The sequence below is a fragment of the Ochotona curzoniae genome, unplaced genomic scaffold, assembly GCF_017591425.1.
Source record: "Ochotona curzoniae isolate NIBS_2020 unplaced genomic scaffold, NIBS_Ocur_1.0 scaffold_2476, whole genome shotgun sequence".
NCBI classification, from domain to species: domain Eukaryota; kingdom Metazoa; phylum Chordata; class Mammalia; order Lagomorpha; family Ochotonidae; genus Ochotona; species Ochotona curzoniae.
In genome coordinates, this window is record NW_024467095.1 from 30,255 (window position 1) to 54,156 (window position 23,902).

Genomic DNA, 23,902 nt, shown 5'->3' on the forward strand with positions numbered 1-23,902 from the left:
ACTTACTATCAGATATCATGAATTCCAATATACTTACTATTGGATATTCATGAATTTCAAAAACCTGAATGACGGAGTAATAGTACCATGTTTATTGAAATAGGGTACTGTTCACTTATACCGATATTGACATATATACCAATTTTGACATAACTATCTTGACCTACTTGGAAAAAATGATTTTAAGAGCTCATGTAACAACTAAAAACTGAATTACAGTTACTCTTAAAGTCCTACGTTCTAATGCCTGATTTTACCGAATTGCACTTGCTGTTAAAATCTTATGTTCTAAAAAAAAAAAAATCTTATGTTCTAATGCCCGATTTTACCGATTTACACTTGCTGTTAAAATCCTACGATTTTGCCGAATTGCACTTGCTGTTAAAATCTTATGTTCTAAAAAAAAAAAATCTTATGTTCTTATGCCCGATTTTACCGAATTGCACTTGCTGTTAAAATCTTATGTTCTAACAAAAAAAATCTTATGTTCTTATGCCCGATTTTACCGAATTGCACTTGTTGTTAAAATCTTATGTTCTAAAAAAAAAAAAAAAAAAAAATCTTATGTTCTGATGCCCGATTTTCCCGAATTGCACTTGCTGTTAAAATCTTATGTTCTAACAAAAAAAATCTTATGTTCTTATGCCCGATTTTCCCGAATTGCACTTGCTGTTAAAATCTTATGTTGTAAAAAAAAAAAAAATCTTATGTTCTGATGCCCGATTTTCCCGAATTGCACTTGCTGTTAAAATCTTATGTTCTAAAAAAAAAAAAAATCCTACGTTCTGATCCCTGATTTTCCCGCATTGCACTTGCTGTTAAAATCTTATGTTCTAAAAAAAAAAAAATCTTATGTTCTGATGCCCGATTTTCCCGAGTTGCACTTGCTGTTAAAATCTTATGTTCTAAAAAAAAAAAAATCTTATGTTCTAATGCCCGATTTTACCGATTTACACTTGCTGTTAAAATCCTACGATTTTGCCGAATTGCACTTGCTGTTAAAATCTTATGTTCTAAAAAAAAAAAATCTTATGTTCTTATGCCCGATTTTACCGAATTGCACTTGCTGTTAAAATCTTATGTTCTAACAAAAAAAATCTTATGTTCTTATGCCCGATTTTACCGAATTGCACTTGTTGTTAAAATCTTATGTTCTAAAAAAAAAAAAAAAAAAAAATCTTATGTTCTGATGCCCGATTTTCCCGAATTGCACTTGCTGTTAAAATCTTATGTTCTAAAAAAAAAAAAAAAAAAAAATCTTATGTTCTTATGCCCGATTTTCCCGAATTGCACTTGCTGTTAAAATCTTATGTTCTAAAAAAAAAAAAAAATCCTACGTTCTGATCCCTGATTTTCCCGAATTGCACTTGCTGTTAAAATCTTATGTTCTAAAAAAAAAAAAAAAAAAAAATCTTATGTTCTGATGTCCGATTTTGCCGAGTTGCACTTGTTGTTAAAATCTTATGTTCTAACAAAAAAAAAATCTTATGTTCTGATGCCCGATTTTCCCGAATTGCACTTGCTGTTAAAATCTTATGTTCTAAAAAAAAAAAAAAAAAAAAATCTTATGTTCTGATGCCCGATTTTACCAAATTACACTTGCTGTTAAAATCCTATGTTCTAAAAAAAAAATCTTATGTTCTGAACCCCCATTTTCCCGCATTGCACTTGCTGTTAAAATCCTATGTTCTAACAAAAAAAAATCTTATGTTCTGATCCCCGATTTTACCGAATTGCACTTGCTGTTAAAATCCTATGTTCTAAAAAAAAAATCTTATGTTCTGATCCCTGATTTTCCCGAATTGTACTTGCTGTTAAAATCCTATGTTCTAACAAAAAAAAATCTTATGTTCTTATGCCCGATTTCCCCGAATTGCACTTGCTGTTAAAATCTTACGTTCTAATGCCTGATGCTATGTCTTAAAGAAATAACCTCTTCATGAGACAATGTTTAGTAGAGGAAGATAGATGACCAATTTTCGACAAAAGCACTAAGCTATGTATACTGTAACTGCTTGAAATATCATATGTATGTATCCTATGAATCTTACAATCTATTCTTTTATAAACCTAACCATACTAATTATCCATCATAACAATGAATGTATTGATTCCATGTCATACCAAACTCTAATTTTACAAAGTACATTTTTTATTGTTGAAAATCTATTTTCAATGCTTCCCCCATGAAATTCTAGATTTCATTGTGAAGTTCATTTGTCCATACAATAAACTATTTGATAACTTACTGGCTTTGATCATTTTATTTGCTCATGAGTACAGCTTTACTAGGGGTCCAGCTCAGTTGAGTATTTCTGGTCTCACTGGTCAGTCAAGTCCTGTAGTCAACTAACAGTGTCACTGGGGATACTTTGTTGGCCTTTCAACTGCTTCTTTGTTAGTCTCCGTGGTGGCAGCAGGTAATCTCTGCCTCTGTCTATGGAGAAGGAAGAGATAGGAAGGGGTGGAAATGTCACTTCTTACACCGCTACTTGCTTCACATTTGCAAATCTCCCATTGGTCAAAGTTCAGAGGTGTGTGGTGGAGCCAAGGTTAACTTCTACCAGAGAGACAGTCGACCCCTCTCTCTAACTGCGTTATCCCCACTCTTCCACAGTGTCATTCTCGTAGATTTAAATACCTTTGGCCAACCTTGGTCCAAGCATAAAATGTGAGGTTTAGAAATATTTTTAATTCTAATTTTTTAGTATTTTATAATGCAGCTCCATAGACTCTTGTATTTCCGTTTACCCCTCCCACCACTGATTCGCCCCAGATTATTAAAATATTATAGTTCTTCATAAACAGCCATAAGTCTGTCATTCTCCTTAATTTTATCCTGACTTCATAGGTATAGACAACGGTGGCGTCCAGCATCCTATTGTCCAATGTGTTTAACAGTTTCATTGGGAGTCCATCTTTGATTTGAAAGTAGAGATGCATGCTGCATTTTATCTTCACACCTGGATATGATAGTCCCTGTTGCACACTTACTATCCATCCCATTAAATGAAATGATTTATCATTCTTTTGTCACATTCTGAGTTGTGGGACAGTTTTTCATGCAATCCATCTCTGGACTGGAGCATGAATAATCCCTTTGTGTTGTTTACTTACACAGTATGTGTTACCCCTTTCCCTCTGGCTTAGGGTGCAGTTTGGTTTCTCACTCAGCCGTCAGGATATTTTTGTACTTATATTGTGGAACCCCCACTTCACAGTGCCCACAATACGCATGAGTGGAGATAATGCCACAATTAAAAATGCCAAAGAAAAGACAAAAAGGTGTACTTAAAGCAAAGTGTGGAAACGCCATCTTCATTTGGAAATCACCACATTCACATCAGTTTAAAAGCTCCCCAAGGGCAATGCCAATGGGATCGCTTCAGAAATAGCTGTGTGCTCAAATGAAGGTTCTGCTCCACGTCAGCACTTGTGGAGTAGAAGAGGCAGAAATCATCTGCCTTCACAGCGCATCTGTGACTTTTTGATCATCAAATTTCAGAGGGAGACAATAGGAAAAAGGAAATATGACATCCAAGGAATTTGCCAATTGCAATCCATGAGCACTGTTCTAAACATAAGAAAACTTTTAGTCGGGTTTTTTTTTTTTCCCTCTTGAAATGCACAAACAGTATCTGCTTGATGAAGGTAATTTCTTCGTTTTGAAGGAATATCCTAAGGTCTGAACTGCCCCGACCCTGAGCTTGAAATGAATATTATGCAATAACACTGTCAGATACATCTCTTCACGGCAGGTGGGAGCAAGGCAGTGTAATCTAGGTCTGCGCTCAGTGGTGTAAGATGGAACATGTAAATCAGCGAAATAAAGAGCTTTGAGATCTTTACTGAAAAAACATCATCTAGCTTACCAATGCTGAAGTTCTGAGATCCACATGTATAAGATTTACTCATGAACAGTGTGTCTTAAAACTTGACAAATAGATTTCAAGGTTATTTGCACAAAGATAAATGCATATTTTAATTCACTTCCAAAACTACTTTGAATGTCCTTGAGTTTATACACAAACATTCATTTACTTTCTGCTATACAAAAGCAACACAGCAGAACCTGGGGAACTGGAACAAGCACCATTTTCTTTGCAAAGCAATGGGCAGTATCTTGGACTGTTTAATCTCACTCTTTGCATCTTAGGGAAATGGGCCAATACTGTGAAGATCTGGGAGACAGCCGCTTTCGTTTCTTTTTGTTCTTCTTATGCTTAATTTGTAGCCTGATTGATGGAAGGTAAACATAATTTTGCCTTGGCTTTTTGGCTGTAATATAAGCTAGTACTTTGGTATGCTTAGGTCTTTGAAAGAATGAAAGCATTCCCTGAATAACAAAAAAGAAATACTGCTGGTAAATGGTAATATTTATAATTTTCTAAAAAGGAAAAAGGAAAACAAATAGGTTCCACAAGTGGCAAATATGTAGCAGTAGTTGAGGAAGAACAAGTGCAACAATGTTGCATGAAGGTTCCTTCTGTGTGGGGGAGGGAGGAGGCAACGGGCTAGAGCGAAAGGGGAGTAACCAGGCATGCGCACTCCAAATGCATTGTTATAAACTTCAGTTTATTTCCATCAAATCCTTTTAGATAGTTATATTTTAAAAACTACAAAATTCCGTTATCTGTGCATGTACCTATACGACGTGATAACAATGCCTGTAAATGTTTACAAGAATTGTAATACGGCAGACCAACCTCTGCCTGTGAAGCCCGAATCCTGAATGGGTGTCGGTTCACGCCTAGGAAATTGCATGTGTGATCCAGTTCCCTGAGTATGCTCCTGGGAAAGAAGTGGGGATGACTTAAGTGCCACCTATGAGGGAGACCTAGATGAAGCCCCTGGTTGGGATGGCCAACCTCTGGATGTTGTAGTCAGTTGGGGAAGGAACCAGCAGCTGGGAAATCTTTTTGTTCCTCCTACTTAACTCTGTGACAGAAGTAAGTGCATTCTTTTGAATCACAGAAACAGAATCATACAGGGAGTTTGTGAAGGCCAGCATTGTGGCCTGTGACTTAGCTGGCACCTGCGAGATTAGCATCTCAGTGGCAGCACATATGTGAGTCCCAGTTGCTCTGGTTGTGGTCCAGCTCCCTGCTCCTGCACGTCAGAAGCAGCATGACACGGGTACTTGGACCTTTGTCAGCCATGTTAGAGAACATGTCGGGCTATCAAGCACTGATATGTTGGGAGTGAGCCAGCCAATGGAAGATCTCAACTGCACTCTGTCTCTCCCTCCACCACCTTCAAGAAAATAGATCTTTCTCAAAAAATAAGTTTAGTTTCATAGACCAGGTTTGAAAATTCATGCCTTTTCATCATATTTTCCATAAACTGACTGCAGTACTTTTTAATAAATATATAACATTCAGTTGCAAGTGAAATCAGGGATTTTTGACTTTCAGCAATGTTGGTCTTTTCCGTGACATGCATTCCTGTGAGTTCTTCATGCTAACACCTGTAAACTTGGTGAATTTTCAGGCCTTCTGTATGATAGTGTTCCATGCTATGAATGATGCATTGTTCTCAGAACTAATTATGATCTGAACCAAACTTTCCAGGAACTTTCAATTTCAAAAGGTCAATTGATTAGCTCCCGGAGGAATTTTGATTTTCAAAAGCATCTCCATTTCCCTTGCTTTGTTTGCTAGTTCATATTCCATTTTTTAACTTCTGCTTTAGCATCTTAATGCATGTTTAGTTCATCAACCCACATGCTGTGTTCGGTGATTACCTCTTTTTTTTTTTTGAAGATTCTATTATTTATTTGAAAAGCATAGCAACTAAAAAAAAAAAAAAAACAACTTGATTGAAAAAAATGCTACTATGGGAGGGGTGGGGGGAATCCCCAGCGCCTATAAAACTGTACTACATAATACAATGTAAGCAACAATAAAAAAAAAAAAAAGAAAAAGAAAAAAATGCTACTGACTTAGGATGAAATCTGCTGTGTTGTGCACTAAAGCCACAAGAGAACCAAGACAGGTGGTGTGGGCGGGCTCCTTCCCTGGCGCCTGAACTCCTCCCTGGCCAAGAGACTCTCGACATCGCTCTTTATTGGCTTGGCCAATGAAAACATGAGAAAAGCAAGAAACAGTGGTATTCAAAAACAATTTTGAGTGACGCTGAGTTTCGTCTCTCCTCCCCTCATCTGTCTGGCAGACTCAGGCCATCTAAGCGTCCGTGAGTGTGACAGCGTGAGCACCCTCACATTTGCTGGTCACCAGGGAGGAAACAAGTCACAACCAGTATGAAGCCATTTCAAAATATCTGTGATTACTTCAAATGCACCTCCACTGCAATCAGCAATGCCATTCCAGAAATCTACAGAGATCTAAAGAGAAAATATTGGATGATTTTTAAAAAATCAGAAATAGGGGTTGGCATTGTGGCATAGTGGGTGGAGCTGTTACCTGCAAAACCGGCATCCAATTTGGGTGCCAGTTTGTGCCTCAGCTATTCCAGTTCATATTCAGTTCTCTGCTGATGGCTTGGGAAAACAGTAGAAGGTGAGCTACGTGTTTGGGCTCCTACCTACCACTCCCAGGAGAGCTCGAGAAGCGTCAGGCTCACGGCTTTGGTGTGCCCTAGCCCTGCCTGTGTTCGCCTGAGATGGAAGGTTCTCTCCCTCTCTCCTCCCTCCGCCTCTTCCTCTCCCTCTCTCTCTCTCCTCTCTCCCTCTTTCTCTCTCCTTCTCTCTCTCTCTCTGTCTCTCTCCCCCCATCTATCTCCCTCTCCCTCTGTGAGTGTCCATCTCTCTGTAATTAAGGTTTCTGAATAAATATGTCTTTAAAATCAATAAATAATGGAAATAGAGTAAAACTTAGATGTTCAACAATTAGAGAAAGAGCAACTACTCTGAAAGACTCTGTAGCTATAAACATCGAAAAGCCTCACTGTATTAAAATATCCAAACTGCAAAAGATTGTCCTGGTGAGAAGAAAGCCTTTGTGCGGGGGAAGGGAAGGCAAAAAACGAAGCTGGGCTTTCACTTTCTCAGTTGATGCATGCTGGGCTCCTGGAAGTGCATTAGTGAGCGTGTATCACTTCCGTATGCTTAGTGTACCACGCCTAGGATTCCAGAGCGTCCAGCAATTCAAACAGCCGAAGAAGAAAAAGGTAACCGAGAAGCAATCCATAAACAAAAACAACACAAATGGAGGGGGCACTGAGCACACCAACAGAAGGCACAGCAGCATCACTATAATAAAAACAATTTATAATATCAAAAGTAAATCAGTTGTCAAACATATTGACATACCTAAATGAGACATAATTATTTCAGTGTGTGTAGAACAGATACAGGAAGCAATATGTCCTAGATGGAAGAGGAAAGTTTAAATGATAACAGATACAATCCTCAATGAAACACATGAAATACTAGATGCCAAATAACAACATACAAAATTCTTTAACAATGATTTTTATAAATTTTAAGATGAAAAAAAAACCAAGACAGAAGCCCATCGTATCAGGGTGATAGGGCCAAGCTACGTGATTTCAACGACAGCTCTGCCACCTACAGGCTGTGGAGATGGACAACTTACTTGCATTTTCCTCTTGACTGTCCCTGGCTCTAAAGCGGAGATGCTAATAGAAGCCACCTGTGGAACCGCTGGCAGGATTTCCTTCTGCACCGAGGAAGAGCAATACTTAGAAATCACTCAGTGTGTGTGGCATGCCGTTGCATGTCAATATGAACAGCTAGAATTAAAATGTGAAAACATAATGCTATTTATATTAACGCTCACAAGTTATGAACCATTTGTAAACCAAAAAAAAAAAAAAAAAAATAATAATTCCCTGAGACTGCAAAACTGTGTTGAAAGAAATCAAAGCTCTAAGTGAACCGAGATAATCCATGTTCATGAACAAGATGATGCAATGCTGTTAAAATGTGAATTCTAACCAATGTGCTGTTTGAATTCAATGTAACCAAAGTCAAAATCCTACCAAGTCATTTTCTGGCTATGGACAAGGTGTTTGAAAGTTTGTATGTAAAGGTCAAAGGTCAAAGACTTAAAGACTTGATAAGACTGAAGAAATACTGGACAGCTGCCAAAAGACTGACACGTCGGCCGTCGAGGAGTCGTGTAAAGCTTGCAGGAATCATGGCAAGGTGGCTTTGGTGGCAGAGCAGACAAATGAAAGTCAGTGGAACAGAGAGAACCCAGAGACAGACCCATACTGATGTCATCAACTGGTATTTGACAGACCCATACTGATGTCATCAACTGGTATTTGACAAAAGAATAAGGCAGTTTACTGGAGAGAAGACATGTTGAAACAACCAGGCACTCACATATTTTTAAAAATGAATCTAGACACAAATCACAAACATTTCATAAAAATTAACTCAGCATGGACCATGTACATAAGTATAACATTGGCAATTACAAAACTTCCAGAATTTTTTTTAAAGATTTATTTATTTTATTGGAAAGGCAGATGTACAGAGAGGAAGATCTTCCATCCAATGATTCACTCCCCAAGTGGCAGCAACAGCTGGTGCTGTGTTGATCTGAAGCCAGGAGCCAGGAACTTCTTCCGGGTATCCCATGCGGATGCAGGGTCCCTAAGCTTTGGGCCGTCCTCCACTGCTTTCCCAGGCCACAAGCAGGGAGCTGGATGGGAAGTGGGGCTGCCAGGATTAAAACCAGCACCCATATGGGATCCTGGCGCATTCAAGGCGAGGACCTCAACCATTACACTTTTGCACCAGGCCCCAGAAATGTTTTAATATGACATTAAATCTGTGTCACCTGGGCTGTCCATGCCTTTTAGTACAATATCAAACGCACAGTCTTTGAAAGAAAAAAAAATGATAGTTGGAATTCCTTAGAGTGTGTGCATGAAGGCTCTGTGGCACGCGTAGTGAACTAATGGAAAAAACACAAACAGAGAACTGTGAAACCATGTGAAATATACAGCTAAAACATACAAACCGCTTTTAAATTCAACAATAAGAAGGCAGACAACTTAATTTAAAAGTGAGCAAAAGACATCTTACCAAGAGAAATACAGACAGCAAAGAATCAATGGAAACAAAAGGCACGGTCATCTGCTGTAGACCGTCGTAAAGCAGAACGAGGAGGCCCCTTTGCGCTGTGACAACTGCTACAACCAGAGCACCTGACGCTGGTGGAGAGCATCGTCTGGCGTCACGGTGCGAGGGCAACACGTGGGGCCACTTGAAGAGCTTGGCAGCTTCTCACAGAGGCAAACAGTCTTACACAGCCCAGCGCTGTGCTCGCAAGCAGCCATCCAAATGAGCTGACAATGAATCCATTCAAATATGTCTAAGCAACTTATGCAGACTTTTCAGGAAATGGAAGAAGCCACAATCCCCTTCAGGAAATTAGTGGGCGGGCTGTGATACATCCACACAGCAAAACACTGTTCAGTGATAAAAGAAACGAACTTCCAAGCCACAAAAAGACACGGAAAAACCTTAAACATTTTGCTAATTTAAGTAAGCGGCTCTTTTTTTGCTTAAACTACATGCTTTGTAATTATAGCCATAGAACACGCTGGAACAGAACAGACTATAGAGATGGGAAATTAATGCTTGACGTAGATTAGACGGGCAAGAGCGAGTCGTGAGCCGGAGAAGCACAGGAGCTCTTTTGGATAGGTGTGATAAGGTGTGTGCTGACATTATGTCAAAACCCATAGAACCAGACAGTGATGGTTAGACCGTGGGAACCAAGAAATAAAGCAAGATGTTAACGACAGAAGCCTGTGCTGGCGTGGAGCACGCCTGGGGGCACAGACTCTTCACTGTGTTCTTCTGTAAACCGAAGCTGCTCCAAAGCCTACTACATTTTTTAAAAGAAAAGCAAACATTTTAGGAACAAGGTTTTGATCAGTGATAAAGATCTCAACTAGGAGAGCCACTGTGCAGGGCCTGGGTTTGCTTCTGGGCTCTGACTCGCCGTTCTGTTTGCCAGTAGCCATAGTAGGAGGCGAACTCAAAATAAGTCCCCTGTCCCTTAGGCCTGGCCCTGGCCCAGCAGGCATGTGGGTAGAAACCAGCCTGTGAGAGTGCTGTCACTGTGCCAGTGAGAAAAAAGGGAAGGAAGGATGGAAGAGAAGAAGGAAGAGAGAGAGAGACAAAGAGAGAGGCAGGAAGGCAGGCAGGCAGGCAGGCAGGCAGGCAGGCAGGCAGGCAGGAAGGCAGGAAGAAAGAAAGAAAGAAAGGAAGAAAGAAAGAAAGAAAGAAAGAAAGAAAGAAAGAAAGAAAGAAAGAAAGAAAGAAAGAAAGAAAGAAAGAAAGAAAGAAAGAAAGAGAAGAAAAAGTAAGAATAGGAAGAAGAAAGAAGGAAGGAAAGAGGGAGAAGGCTTTAATGAGGCAGTGGGAGTTACATAAATAATTTCATACTTGTAACGGCCAATTTTATGCTGACATCTGAACTTATTGTTAAATGAATGGCTATAAATGTTTATTTATTCCTCATCATCCAGAAAAGACAGAGGAAACATAAAACATAATTGCATAAAATTCTCGTGGTAATTGAGGGACCAGAAAGGTCGTAAGAAGCCCATATGTGAGGACTTGTGGCCCGTCAGAGCTTAAACCTTGAAACATTTGTAAGAAATCAAGTCTTAGAAAATTCTGCAAGACTGAGACAATGATAATGATTCCAGGGAAACTAACCAAGCACCTGTTAAGTTGTAAAGTATATTTTATTCAACAATTCTTTATCTTGGTGTGGAAGATACTACTTCAGTCTAGCAGAAAAATGTATTATCAGGGATCTTCAAAACGTTGATGGAAAAATGTGTGCCATGAGAGAGCCATGCCTGCATTTCACAGCTATTTGCACCAGTGTGAACCCTTACAGCATTTCCTCGAGGCTCCGAAGCCCCTAGTGTCTTTGTCCTAAGCCAGGACCACCACCACCAGGTTTTAGCCAGTCTGATCCTAGCTACTCTTAATTCTCTCTGGAATATAGGGTTCAGGCTGGCCTTGGATCACGCTGTCCAGTGGAACTGCGCAAATAATCGTTTTCTTCAGACTCGACACCAAGCGGTGAATAAAATTTAGACATAGGATTTTGAGATTCAGTTTAACAACTGAGGGTTTTTTTGTTATAAATTGTGAACAATGGCTTGATCAAATTTAATGCTGATTTCTCTTCACCTCCTGCAGAAGACTGCAAGAATAACTTAGTTCTGCAGCTTTTTAAAAAAGTCCACATGGACTTCGAATGGCGCACAGAGGAGGCTGGGAGGTGGGGTTGCGGTGGTGGGGTGCGGGAGGTGGGGTGCGGTGGTGGGTTGCGGTGGTGGGGTGCGGTGGTGGGGTGCGGTGGTGGGGTGTGGGAGGTGGGTTGCGGTGGTGGGGTGCGGGAGGTGGGTTGCGGTGGTGGGGTGCGGTGGTGGGGTGGGGGAGGCTGCATAATGAGCACCAGAGGAGCCCTAACATCGCACAACAAGGTGGAGTGGCTCACAGGTGTGCGCTGTGCATTGTCAACTGGACGACAGGAGCTGGGTCTCTGTGGGCATAAAGAAAATGTAAGGACTGGCGCGGCAAACTGTCTAACTTCACAAAAATTGAAATATCATGCTATACTATAAAACATGCAAGTATATCACAAGTTAATAAAAATCCTTGAATTTGAGAATTTTTAAAGTATAGCTTGCCTCTCTGGGCCTATACACATAATAATGAGTCATGCAATACTAGATTGAGAAAAATCCATTCCCCACTCAATAAAAGTCCACAACGAGGAGCACGCCTTTTGCCACGGCAGCGAGCCCGGCGGGAGAGGTGGCTGCAGGCGGGAGATCGCGCTCCGGGAGGACAGGGGGAGGCTCCGAAGACAGCAGCCCTGCCCAGCAAGGCCCTGCATGCCTCATCATTTCAACCAGCGGGATTTCACAAGTGCAACAATCTAAAGTTCATCTGAAAACATAACATGGGAAAATAGTCAATACTGCTTTGAAAAAGTAATAACCTTACATTTCACAATATAAAAAAATCAAAATATATTATTTAAAGCATATTACAAAATATCATGAGGATAAACTAATTTTGCTAAAAATATGCAGAGAAAGGATTTGAGTATACAAAATAAGTGAGTAACTAAATGCTGAGATAAAAGGTGTTTTAAAAAGATTTATTTTATTTATTTAGAAGGCAGAGTTACAGGCCTGGTGCCGTGGGCCAGCAGCTAAAATCCTTGAAAGCGCCAGGATCCCATAAGGGTGCCAGTTCTAATCCCGGCTGCTCCACTTCCCATCCAGCTCCCTGCTTGTGGCCTGGGAAAGCAGTCAGGGACAGCCCAAAGCCTTGGGACCCTGCACCCGCGTGGGAGACCCGGAAGAAGCTCCTCCTCTCTTTATATTTGACTTTCCAATTAAAATAAATAAATCTTAAAAAAAAAAAAAAAGTTAGAAAGACAGAGTAAGACGCTTCCGGGCTCGTTCACTCCCCGGGTGGCTACAACATCCAATAAAGGTCCTGCTTTTAGCTAATACGTGTGTCCGGCAGTGTTCACAGCTAGCAGAAAAGGAAGGTGTTTCTTTGGTGAAAACTCAAAGCGCATCTTTATTCTTTTAGGAAGTCTTCTGCGTTTCTCGCCATGTCTCCAGGGCAGGATTAGGCGGCGTCACTGTCACTTTGTTACTGCAGATACTCACGCATCACAACCTGCCAACCTTTTCTGTTTTACCTTTGTAGCCCTAACGCAGAGCCCAGGAAAGAGCAAGACGCAACAGATTTTGTTGTCAATAAATATAGGAAAACTCAAATAAGAAAATCTGCAACTCTGTCTACTACCACTAGAGGGAACCACATCCCACCAAGACAGCACCAGGAGCTTCACTTTTTTTTTTTTCCTTTTATTTTAACAAAGCTGTTCCAATCTGAGAAACTTTCCAGAAGCATTATTAAGCCCCACTTAGGCGGGGAGGGGCCTGAGTTAAAGCCATTGCGAGCACTGAGATGTTATTCTAAGACTAGACAGTCCCATCCACCGTGGCACTCACTGAAGGCAGTTTCACGGGCTGTCCAACCACGCCCTCTGCTTCACCTCCAGGACAAGGCGTAAGCTTGTGGTTCAGCTCCCGTTCGCCTTGTTAGCCAGCTCAATTCCAGGTACTAAGGGGTGTGAAGTTAATTAATTGCATCAAAAAGCTTCTCTGAATCACGATCCACGCCAAGAAAATCTAAAAGGCAAAGTCCCAGCTTTACCAAACGCGGGAATGATGTGATGATTAAAAGAACGTTTCTAGATTACGGCCGATTTCAACAGTGTTACCGCAGGGAGCCTCTCCCGGTACACTCCAAGCACGAGCTCCTTCTAGATTGAAAGAGACAGCAATGTTCAGAACAGCCGTGGCTGGTGGCTGCTGGGACCTGGGGAGGGGGCTGCTGGGACCTGGGGAGGGGGCTGCTGGGACCTGGGGAGGGGGCTGCTGGGTGCCTGGGGAGGGGGCTGCTGGGTGCCTGGAGAGGGGGCTGCTGGGACATGGGGAGGGGGCTGCTGGGTGCCTGGGGAGGGGGCTGCTGGGACCTGCGGAGGGGGCTGCTGGGACCTGGGGAGGGGGCTGCTGGGTGCCTGGGGAGGGGGCTGCTGGGACCTGGGGAGGGGGCTGCTGGGACCTGGGGAGGGGGCTGCTGGGACCTGGGGAGGGGGCTGCTGGGTGCCTGGGGTGTGCGGAAGAGCGCGGGTGAGGCACGGCTGCTGTGCTGTGAGGGCGCAGACACAGTGAGGGGTTTGTAACATCTCTCGCACAGTGTGCCTGATGGGAAAATTAGACACGCATTTCCAGAGTCTGCATCATATACACTTTGGCTTCTATTCAATGTCCCACTGCACTTTTAGAAGACCCCAGGTATGAGAGGGGTCTCCAGTGTGTGCTAGGTGGAAGTCAGCAAGAACGAAGCCGGTAGGTAGCACCTATTGTTATTATTTGAAAGGCTGATTTACAGAAAAAGAAGGAGAGAGAGAGAGGGAGAGAGATTTCTGGCTGCTGATTCACTACCCCAATGGCCACAATGGCCGGGGTTGGACCGGGAACTTGTTTAGGGTCTCCCACCTGGGTGCAGGGGCCCACGGACTTCACCATCCTCCATTGCTTTCCCAGGCATATCAGCAGGGAGCTGCATAGGAAATGGAGCAATCGGGACTCGAAGTGGCACCCTTATGGGATGCTACCACTGCAGGTGGAGGCTTAGCTTGCCCCGACACGGTGCCGACCCCAAGCTTGCAGGGTTCCCCGCCAGTCCCTGCTTTGATCCCCTCTGCATGCACAAGTCCATCGCTCATTCCCCTCACTGCCCCTGCCCACTGCCCTCACCTCCAACAAACCCACAGAAGCCAGGGAGCCCCGCCAGGAAGCCATTGCCATCCCATGGCCTCCCCCGACCTTGGGCTCCTGCCCTGAGGTCATGGAATCTCCCCACTCTCCCTTTCAAAGGCAAAATTAGCCTCCTCTTTGCCCCACCCACCTGCCAGGGGCAGATATGCTTCAGGGCACAGGAAGTTGGTCACAAACAGGAGTGACACCACCTCCACCTGGCCCTGGTTCTGGACCAGCCCTGCCCAGGCAACAGACCTCAGGAAACTTTGCTGTAAACAGCCAGGCAGGAAATACATATTTGAGCAGAGGGGAGGGGTTTGCAAGCCGCATAGGCTTCTGTCACATAATCGTTTTCTTTTGCAGCCCATTTTTAAAGTTCCTGGCATGTCCTTAACCAGGACTCAGTTTGAGAACCCGAGGCCCCACCGCTGACTGGTTACTCACATTAAAGGAGTTAGTTGTTATGTGGGTTATGGAGCAGCATGTTGACATTTTCCTTTCCTTTTTAAAAATTTATTTATTTTTACTGAAAAGTCAGATATAAAAAGAGGAGGAGAGACAGACAGGAAAATCTTATGTCTATTGATTCACTCCCCAAGTGGCCACAATGGCCGGAGCTGCTCCAATCTGAAGCCAGGAGCCCAGAATTTCCTCTGAGTCCCCCACAAGTATGCAGGATCCCAAGGCTTTGAGCCATCCTCGACTACTTTCCTAGGTCACAAGCAGGGAGCTGGATGGGAAGCAGGGCTGCCAGGACACAAACCAGTGCCCATATGGGATCCTGGCGCGTTCAAGGCGAGGACTTTAGCCACTAGGCTACCACACCGGGTCCATGTGGACATTTTCTTTAGCCTTCCTGCTGCATGCACCCAGGGTCACTGTGTAAGACCTGGGACACACTAGGATTTTCCTAGGATAGTGGGAAGAACTTGAACAACTTTTGTTAAAAATCCAAGTTCTAGATGCTCTCATCTGTGGCTCAGCTGAGTCCCTAAGACAAAGGACCAAAGCAGAGCAACACCTGGGGCAGGGTCCCGAGGCGGCCTGCTGGCCTCTGGCTCACCAGGCACCCATCACCCCACACCCTTCAGCTGGGAGATCATGTCTGGACCCTTGGAACTAAGAGCTTTGGAGATCCTCCACCCTTCGTCTCGTTCACCTCCACGAGGTCCTCAGCCAGTGGACCACACCTGCCAAACGCGCCAGCATCAACCTGGGGATGTGCGGAAAGTTCTCATCCCATTGTCCCACCCCGAGCCTTGCGGAGCCAGGAGGAGTTCAGGGCGCCTGGGGTGAGTCACATAGTCAGCGTTTTCATGCCTTGCAAGTGTTTCTGGTATAGGCTAAACTTCAAGAATCACCACAAAGCACAGAAAGTTCATGGAGGGCAAGATACTTGGGGTGTAAACTTTTTTTTTGTCTGTGCAGGAGGTCTGTCTGTTCCGTTCCTTTCCGCACTAAGGAATGACAGTTTATTCCCATTGGCCTGCCTTTGTGCCCCGGAGTTGCAGTTCCTACATCCCTCCCCCTAGAACTATGCCACTGTTAAAAGACATCTTTGCTTCCAGAAAGTCAGTCTGGCCCTCTCACTTCAGCTGCGTTCTTACCCCAACTGTGTCCCCAGGGTCACAGGGGTTATTACCGGCGTCCCTTCTTCACAAGCTCTTGGTCCCCGTGTCCCTGCTGCTTCAAGTGCCAGGACGCCTCTTCCGGTGAATGTACGTTGAGGAAGGACAGAGTCTGAACCGGCTGACAAAATCACCGTCTCCCCGACTCGACAGAAGCAGCCTCAGCCTCACGCTCGGTTCACACATTGACCGCGGCGTTTGTAGCGATGTCTTCCATGCCAACATGTTGCCAGTTCTCTACTTTATTCTGTCTCAGCCCCACAGCAAGGCGAGCCCCGGGAGGGGCTGTGCAAATGTTTTGGAGAAGGACAGAAGAGGGGTGGGGAAAGCCTTGCAATGATGCTGCAGGACCCACACAGAAAACTTGCCTCCTTCTCCTCATTCTTGTCATTGCATTTGGCCCCCTGTGGCATACAGGTCTTTCCCATGCTTTGTAATGCTTCCAGGTCAATCTACACACCAGTCCCCACCTCCACTACCCTCCCATTACCTATGGATCTTCCTCAACATCAAGAAGCAACCAAATGCCCAGATCACACCATCTAGGAAGCGTGATGGCTCGCTGTGGTGGCAGTCATCGGTGAGAAAGGCAGCGCTCAGAGCCACATCGTCTTGTTCAGGGAGTCGGGGGTGTGAGGTGTTAGCAGGCTGGCCTGCAGGTGTCCGGAGGCAGAGCTGTGCACCGCCACAGGAGGCCCACCTCGTGTCTTACAGGAAAGCTTCTGAGTGTGTGTGTGTGTGTGTGTGTCGTACCACAGGGACAGCCAGGGGAAACTGCTACCCTTCCGTCCCCTTCTAAAATAATGATGCCAGGTTAAGGTTGTGTACAGTACGTTCAATATGCAATCTGTTTTCACTTGTCATTTGTGACATTTTCCGGTCTTTGTACGTATGGTGGTCTACACTAACAATTTGTCACCCATGTGGAATTTCTGTTAATAAGTAGGGCCGTGGTTCAGAGCCCTCTATGTGGTCTCGGCCCTATTGCTGACAGACTGTGGTCTTTCATTTGTCATGGTAGAAATAACAGCTACATTCATGCTGGTGGATTTTCTGGTCCTAGGTCGTATTGGTGTGATTTTAATGTTGGACGTCAGCATGCCTGAGAGCCCTTTGGTTGCATCAGCCCTGAGGACACGTGCTTTTCACCCTTCTCTGTCGATTTGGTAGCATTTATGCTTTTATAAGCAACTCCTGACTCCATTTCATTTTTTTTTTTTTTCAGTCTGAGAGCCATCATGTCTTGCGTTCGGATTTTTTTAAAGCCAGTCACACTTTATCTATCATGCAAAAAGATAGAGCTGGTCTCTGTCCCAGCAGGTCAGTCTGTTCCGTTTTTGATATCTCCCAAGTTATTCTTCTTCTTACTACAGTAACCAAATTTACTGCATTCATGATTGGGAAGGAATGTACATGTTTTCTTATTTTCTATTTGGACTTAGTTTAAAATGTATAAATATAGTTAAACTTTACCTCTTTTATTTCATTCATTTAAAAAATTGTGCAAGTGAACAAATAGCTTTACATATTCCAAGTTCCTGTAAGGCTCAAAGCGAGCGGAGTAAAAAGTCCTCCCGCCTGCCCATCGCCTCACCACCACGAAGAATCACTGCCTGACCCTGGAATGTGTGCAAAAATACGTCCAGACCTGTTTTGGTCTGTGTGAACGTAGATTTGTGGAAGTGTCCCCCCAAAGTAGGATGAATATGTGTGTTTTCCTGCTTCTTGCTTTCTTTGTTGCTGTTAAATGATGCATTTCGTGGTAAACAAAGGGAGCAGGATGCTAACATGTGCTCACGTTGGTGCCATTTGTACTGTCAGAGCAGTACCATCGTGTGGCCACCCCGCTGCCGAAGGAGGTTTGGTCCCCAGTTTTCACTATAGCCGTATTCTAACGTTCTGGTCCTTTCTACACCTGCACAAGTACTTGACGCGAATGCCTACAGGTGAAATTGCTAAATCAAATGCACCTGCGTGCGAGTTTTTGGTAAGCACTACCAAATTGTCTTTCACAAAGTTACCCGTTTTAAGCATCCTCACCAGGCTTGGAGCCTGTTGTCTCCGTCTTCATCCCCCTCGCGCATGGGCTTTTTAGCAGTCTTGAGGAGCTTGCCTGACTGACGTCATGGTCGCCTTCACGTGTGGCCGACTGGGTAAAAGCTTTGTCCTTTCATGTCCATTGGCCCTTTGGTTCCCGTGAACGCCCTGTACTCCCACACTTCGACCACCTGCCCTTCTTTCCTTTTTTTCAATCTTGCTGTCTCATATTTGTTGATTGGTTACAGAACTATGTTGTGTAGCCAGGTTAATGATTACATGTTGTGTGGAGAACACCGGGCAGTGAGTTAATGCATCAAGCCATGTTGCATGCATGATATCAGGAATTGTCCTATCTGTGCCTTTCATGTTAGTCTGTAGCTGCTCTTCGTGTCATGGGTGTCAATGCTTTGCCTGGGATAGTTACCGGAAACATGTACCCACCAGTCAGTGGGCTGGTTTTTTAAAATGTGTTTATGGCAGCTTTTGTCTTGTTTCGTAGGATTCCAATCTGTGTGTCCCTCATGGCTTCTGGATTCCTACCTACTGAACAAATACAGTGTCTACATTTTTCACAATTTTACATTTCGATCTTAAAATTTCTCATACAATAACATTCTCTTTGTGGTGTTGCCTCTGAGTTTGAACAGAGTTCACGCAGCCACCACACAGCGAAGCACAGGAGCGCTCCAGCTGTCCCGGATCAGCCCCGCCGTTCTCCCAACTCGCAGCTCGGGACTCTTGCTCTGCTCTGCGCCCTTCGCCCTACACAAAGTGGTGCTGGTGCCTCCTGCGCGACTTACTCTGCTCTGGGTAGGTGCACTTGCCATGGCTCTGTGTTGTAGTGCGTCTCCGAGTTTGCCCCTTTAGACTGTGGGTGAGTTTTCCCTGGTACGGCAGCGCCACACTTCCGCAGCCACCTGCCAGCTGAAGGAGGTTGGGGTTGTTTTACCTGAAGCTCTTAGGAAGGAAATTACTGCGGATTTGAACAGCCAGGTGTTTCAGGTGGCTGTCAGCTCTCGTTTCTCTTGGCTAAGTGTCTAAGTGAGATTACAGGATCAAGTGTAAGTGCCTAGCTCGACACGGTGTCAGAACTTTTAGAATGGCTGTGCTGCCTCCTTCCTCCTGTCCCTGCAGAGTGGGAAGGCCAGTTGCTCCGTACTTAGTCTCAGTAGGTTTGTAAACGAAAACAACTTGTCACAGCTGCGTGTGGTGCTCCCTCACGGCAGCGTCGGTTTGCATTTGTTGAGTATTTTTTGGTTTCTTGCTGCCTGAAGTGTCTATTCAAATATTTTAGCCACTTTAAAAACAGTCTTAGTAGTAAATTTTGAAAGTTCTTTATTTTTTTAATTCAAGTCCTCAGATATATAATGCTTGCATCTGTGCCTGTCTTGTTCTTTCACTGGTGCCTTTGGCAGAGAAAATTTAAAATATTGAAGTCCAGTTCCTTCTTTTCTGTTATAGCTTGTGCTTTTCCCCTCATATCTAGGACATCTTCGCTTACTCTGAAAACATAATTTTAAAAATTTTTATTAGTTAATATTCTTCTTACACACATACATGTACAGTACATAACACCTGATACATATAGACTTGTTAGAAAAACTTCAAACATAGTCACAACCTAACACATCGTTATAAATGAAAAATCTAGACTTAACAATTTAGAACCTCATTTTTTTCCTGGGACAGTGACACCTAACAGGATAAGGTTTTTGTTTTTGTTTGTTTTAGGGTTTGTTTTTTTGTTCTTTTCCCTGACCCCCTCCCCAAACCCCCCTGCACCTGACTCCCCACATGTTATTGCGGTGGTATAGTCCTTCCCACGCAGTCCTACGTCTGTCATTCTGTAATGTAAGTGTGTCCTGACATTGTGGATATGGACAATGGCTAGAGTCCAGCATCCTACGGTCCAGAGTCCATCTTGATCTGGAAGTGGAGATGCATACTGCTTTGTATCCTCATCTCCGGATATGAGAGTATCCATTACACAGTTAATAAAAATTCATAAAACAAAATCAACAACAGGAGGAAAAATAGGAAATTCACAACACCATGAAGTTAAATAACACACCACAGAATGACCAATGTGTCGCTGAAGACATGGAAAAGAAAATCAAAATCCTTCTTCAGAAAAGGATACTACGGTATGACCTATGAGTCAGGAAATTAATAAGGAAAAAAACTCTTTTGAATGAATAAAAATAAAAACAAAAATTTCAAAATCCATGAAATGTAGCAAAAACAGTATTGAAAGGGCTATTGATCCTGTAGTATTCATGAGAATATATGACATTTGTCCTTTGGGGATTGACTTAATTCACTGAGCATAATAGTCTCTAGTTGGGACCAGCTGGTTGCAAATGGCAGAATTTTGTTCTTTTTAATGGCTGAGTAGTATTCTGTGGAGTAACTGTACCACCATTTCTTTATGTACTCCTCTTTAATGGGCATTTGGGTTTGGAAACATAATATTTTTTCCTATTTTTCCCAGAAATTTTACAGTTTCTGATTTTACTTTTATGTAAATAAGTCATTTGGAGCTTTTTTAAAATAAGATGCAAAAGGATGAATTGGAATTCAGGTGTTTTGTTTGTCTGACTGTCAGCTAAGACAAGACTGTTCATTTCTGTTGAACCATGTTACAACTTGTCTAAAATCAGTTCTCTAATCTCCATTCTGGAACCCGTCCTGCCCCTCCATCTGCACCTGTGCCTCCACCAGCCCCACGTTGTCTAGTCACGGTCACTTACTTCTTGGTGCTCAAAACTTTGTAGTAGATGATTTGGAATTTTCTGGAGAGTTATGTCTGAGAGTAGAGCCAGTTTTCTTTCCTTTGAATCTTTAAGCCTTTTATTTCATTTCCTTGCCTCGTTTTGCAGTCTAAACCCTCCCAGTGCAATGTCAAACACTAAAGGGAGAATAAACATCCTTGTATTATTTCCAATCTTATTTCAATCTTCTAATTGCAAATCTTTCCATTTTTCATCATTATGTATAATGTATGTTTGTTTACTTTTGTAGATGCCATTTATCAAGTCAAGGTCATTGCTTTATGTTTCTAGTTTCCTAAGAGTTTTTTATTTTATCAACAAAGGATCTTGAATCTTGCCAAAATACCTTGTTACCTTACTGCGGTTATGTCAGTGCTTTACATTTTATTTTTAACCTAAAAATCAGGTCCTCCTGGAGTTTAGTTTTTACATTGCATGTGGAAGTGACTGAACTTCCTTTTCCTCTGAAAGCCTGGCTAACTATTGGACACATCACTTGCCCCTTCATTTGAAACACTGGTTTGAGTACATCCTTCACTCTCGCATATGCAGGTTCTGTTGCATGCATGACTTCTCAGGCTGTCTCAATTTACTGGTCTATTCAGTACCAAACCGAATCACTTACTAGAGCTTTATAACTTCCATTATCTTCCAGAAAAGGCTCGTTTTTGAAATCTTTCTCTTCCAGATAACTTAATGTGCGCAATAGAAACCTGCTGCTGTATTGAATGGGAAAGCGTGAAATGTATGTTTGTTTGTTGTAACTGTTATTTTGTAACACTGTCTTTTTCTATCAAGAGACAATGTTTCTCCCCATTTATATTCAAATATATTTATATTTATATATTTATATTTATATTTATATTTATATTCAAATATCTTACTGAATCTGACGTTTTATAGACTGTTCTTAGACCGGTTTTTAGATAGATGTAAATATTGTATGCAAAAATGAGCGTATCTCTCCAATAAGTGCAAGAACACTTCAAAAAGTTTGTAAGAAATGAAATGAAAAGATAAGTTTATTTTGACATTCTTGCAGAAATTTTGAAATCCATGCATATGAAGAAATCTTGAAAAAGTTCAGGGAAATGCATATTATAGAAGAAAAAGAATGCATGCGTTTCCAAATGTTTTTGCACCAGGAAAAAAAAAATGTATTTTCAAATTCCATTTTCCACAAGTGTTCTGAATTAAGCAGCTATCCTTCCCTGCCGCCTGCCTCCCAATTATTGCATGAATGAAATTTGCAGTTCAGCGCTGAGTCTTACTGGAGGCTATTTTATTGCTTCCACTAGGAATTCTGCAATTATTTCATGGTGAAACATTGTTTGTTGCAGATTTTTGCAAGACTCCTTTTCAAACATAAGATGCTTTCTCCTCTCAGTTTTGTACAAAGATTTTTCTAAACCAGGAATGCATGTTGCATTTTTATGTTGCTCTCTTTTTTCACAACTATTGAGATAATCGTGCTTTTTTTTTTTCTCTCTCCAGAGAATACAAGGAATTCTATTATTGTATTTTGTACTGAGCAGCCACCTTTCCCCCTTGGGGGTCCTCCAAGGGGGCGTCATGCAGTAGTTTTAGTGGGGCTTAGCAGTGTTGCTCAGCCGTGAGATTATTGGTTTTTGTTTTGTTTTTTGAACCTTATCTGTATCCAGTTTCAGAGCCAGAGTAGAGGCTACCTGTTACCAAACGTGTTCAAGCTCTCTTGTCCCTGGGAACAGCTGCTCCTCCAGGGCAGAGGCTCCGGGCTGCCAAGCCACCCGAGCTGTGCTTTTTTCTCCCCCTTTTAAAAAAATCGGTCACTGATTGCTTTTCCACTACTTCTTACAAGTGGCCCACAGAGCCTCGATCTTCCTTCTTGAACCAGATTCCGTGATGTGTGCTTTTCTGGGACAAACATTTCGTTTTCATTATAACTGTATTTCTTTAGAGCTGTCGTCATGAGTCAGCCAACTTTTCCCACATTTCTTGTTCCTCACATTATTTTTGTTCTTCTTTTTTTTTCTTATTCTCATCTACCAAGCATTCGTATATTTTATTGGGCATGCCAGGAGATAGTAATTAGTTTTATTCATGAAGCATAAATTTTAAAAGTTTGATTTTGTTCATTTCTTCCTTGTGTTCTTCCTCTCTCAGGTTTCTCGGCTTTTACTTTTCCTGTTCTCTGTCTGGGTGTGAGGGTGAGTTCCCAGTCCGTTAGCTGTCACCTTCTCCGTCGTATTCTCAGCTGCTCTACTCTGAGCTGCTCACAGGTCCTGGGGTGCAGTGTGCCCGCATGGTCATTGCTCAGCAGTTTGTCATTTCCATTTTAATTCCTCTGGAATACAATTAGAAATGTGCTTTCTCATTTTTGAAAAAAAAAAGTGATTTTTGTCAATTTCTTTAAACGTTTTGTTAAGTAGTGGTGTCATACAGGGGAAGGAGTGACTATGATTTGTATAATTTCTGTGTTATACATAACTGAATTTTTTTTGCAAATATTTATTGCAAGTCTAAACACAATATGCACATTATTTCTTGAGACTAGAGTTTCTTCATTATGTTCTCAGGATCTTCCACAACCTTATTTTTGTTCTACGTGAAATGTTAATTTGGTTTGCTCTGTGTGTGTCTGTAGCACCTGTTTGTATTCAATTTTAAAACTCCTGGATCATTTCGTTTCCGTCGGCCCCGGCAGGCGGTATTTGAGGCATGAGAGCTCGGGGTTTTCTGCCCACAGCCTAGGCTGGGGCTTCTTTCCTTCCTCCACGTTGTGATGTCAACACTGCAGAGTTCTTACATACTGTGATTTCCGTTGATCAGATCTCATGATTTCTCTCCCCCTTCTTGTTTGTATTCAGTTGCCAGCATTTTGCTCGCTTCATCTTTTTTTTTAATGGTTAGAGATTTACACGTAGATATCTATATAGACATAGACATAAATACATTCTAGTGATTTTAAAGTTCTTAAAGTACATAATTTAAATTATTATTTTTTTCTGCACTATCAATCATTCAGCATAATGGTCCAGAATCATCTCACACCCCTATTTTTCTGAGCCGAGTGCAGCCTCCTGTGGAGATGGTGACCAATTTAATTCCAGAAGTTGCTATGCCTCTCCCTGTCCCTCCCCGCTCCCCAATCAACAAGCATTTCAG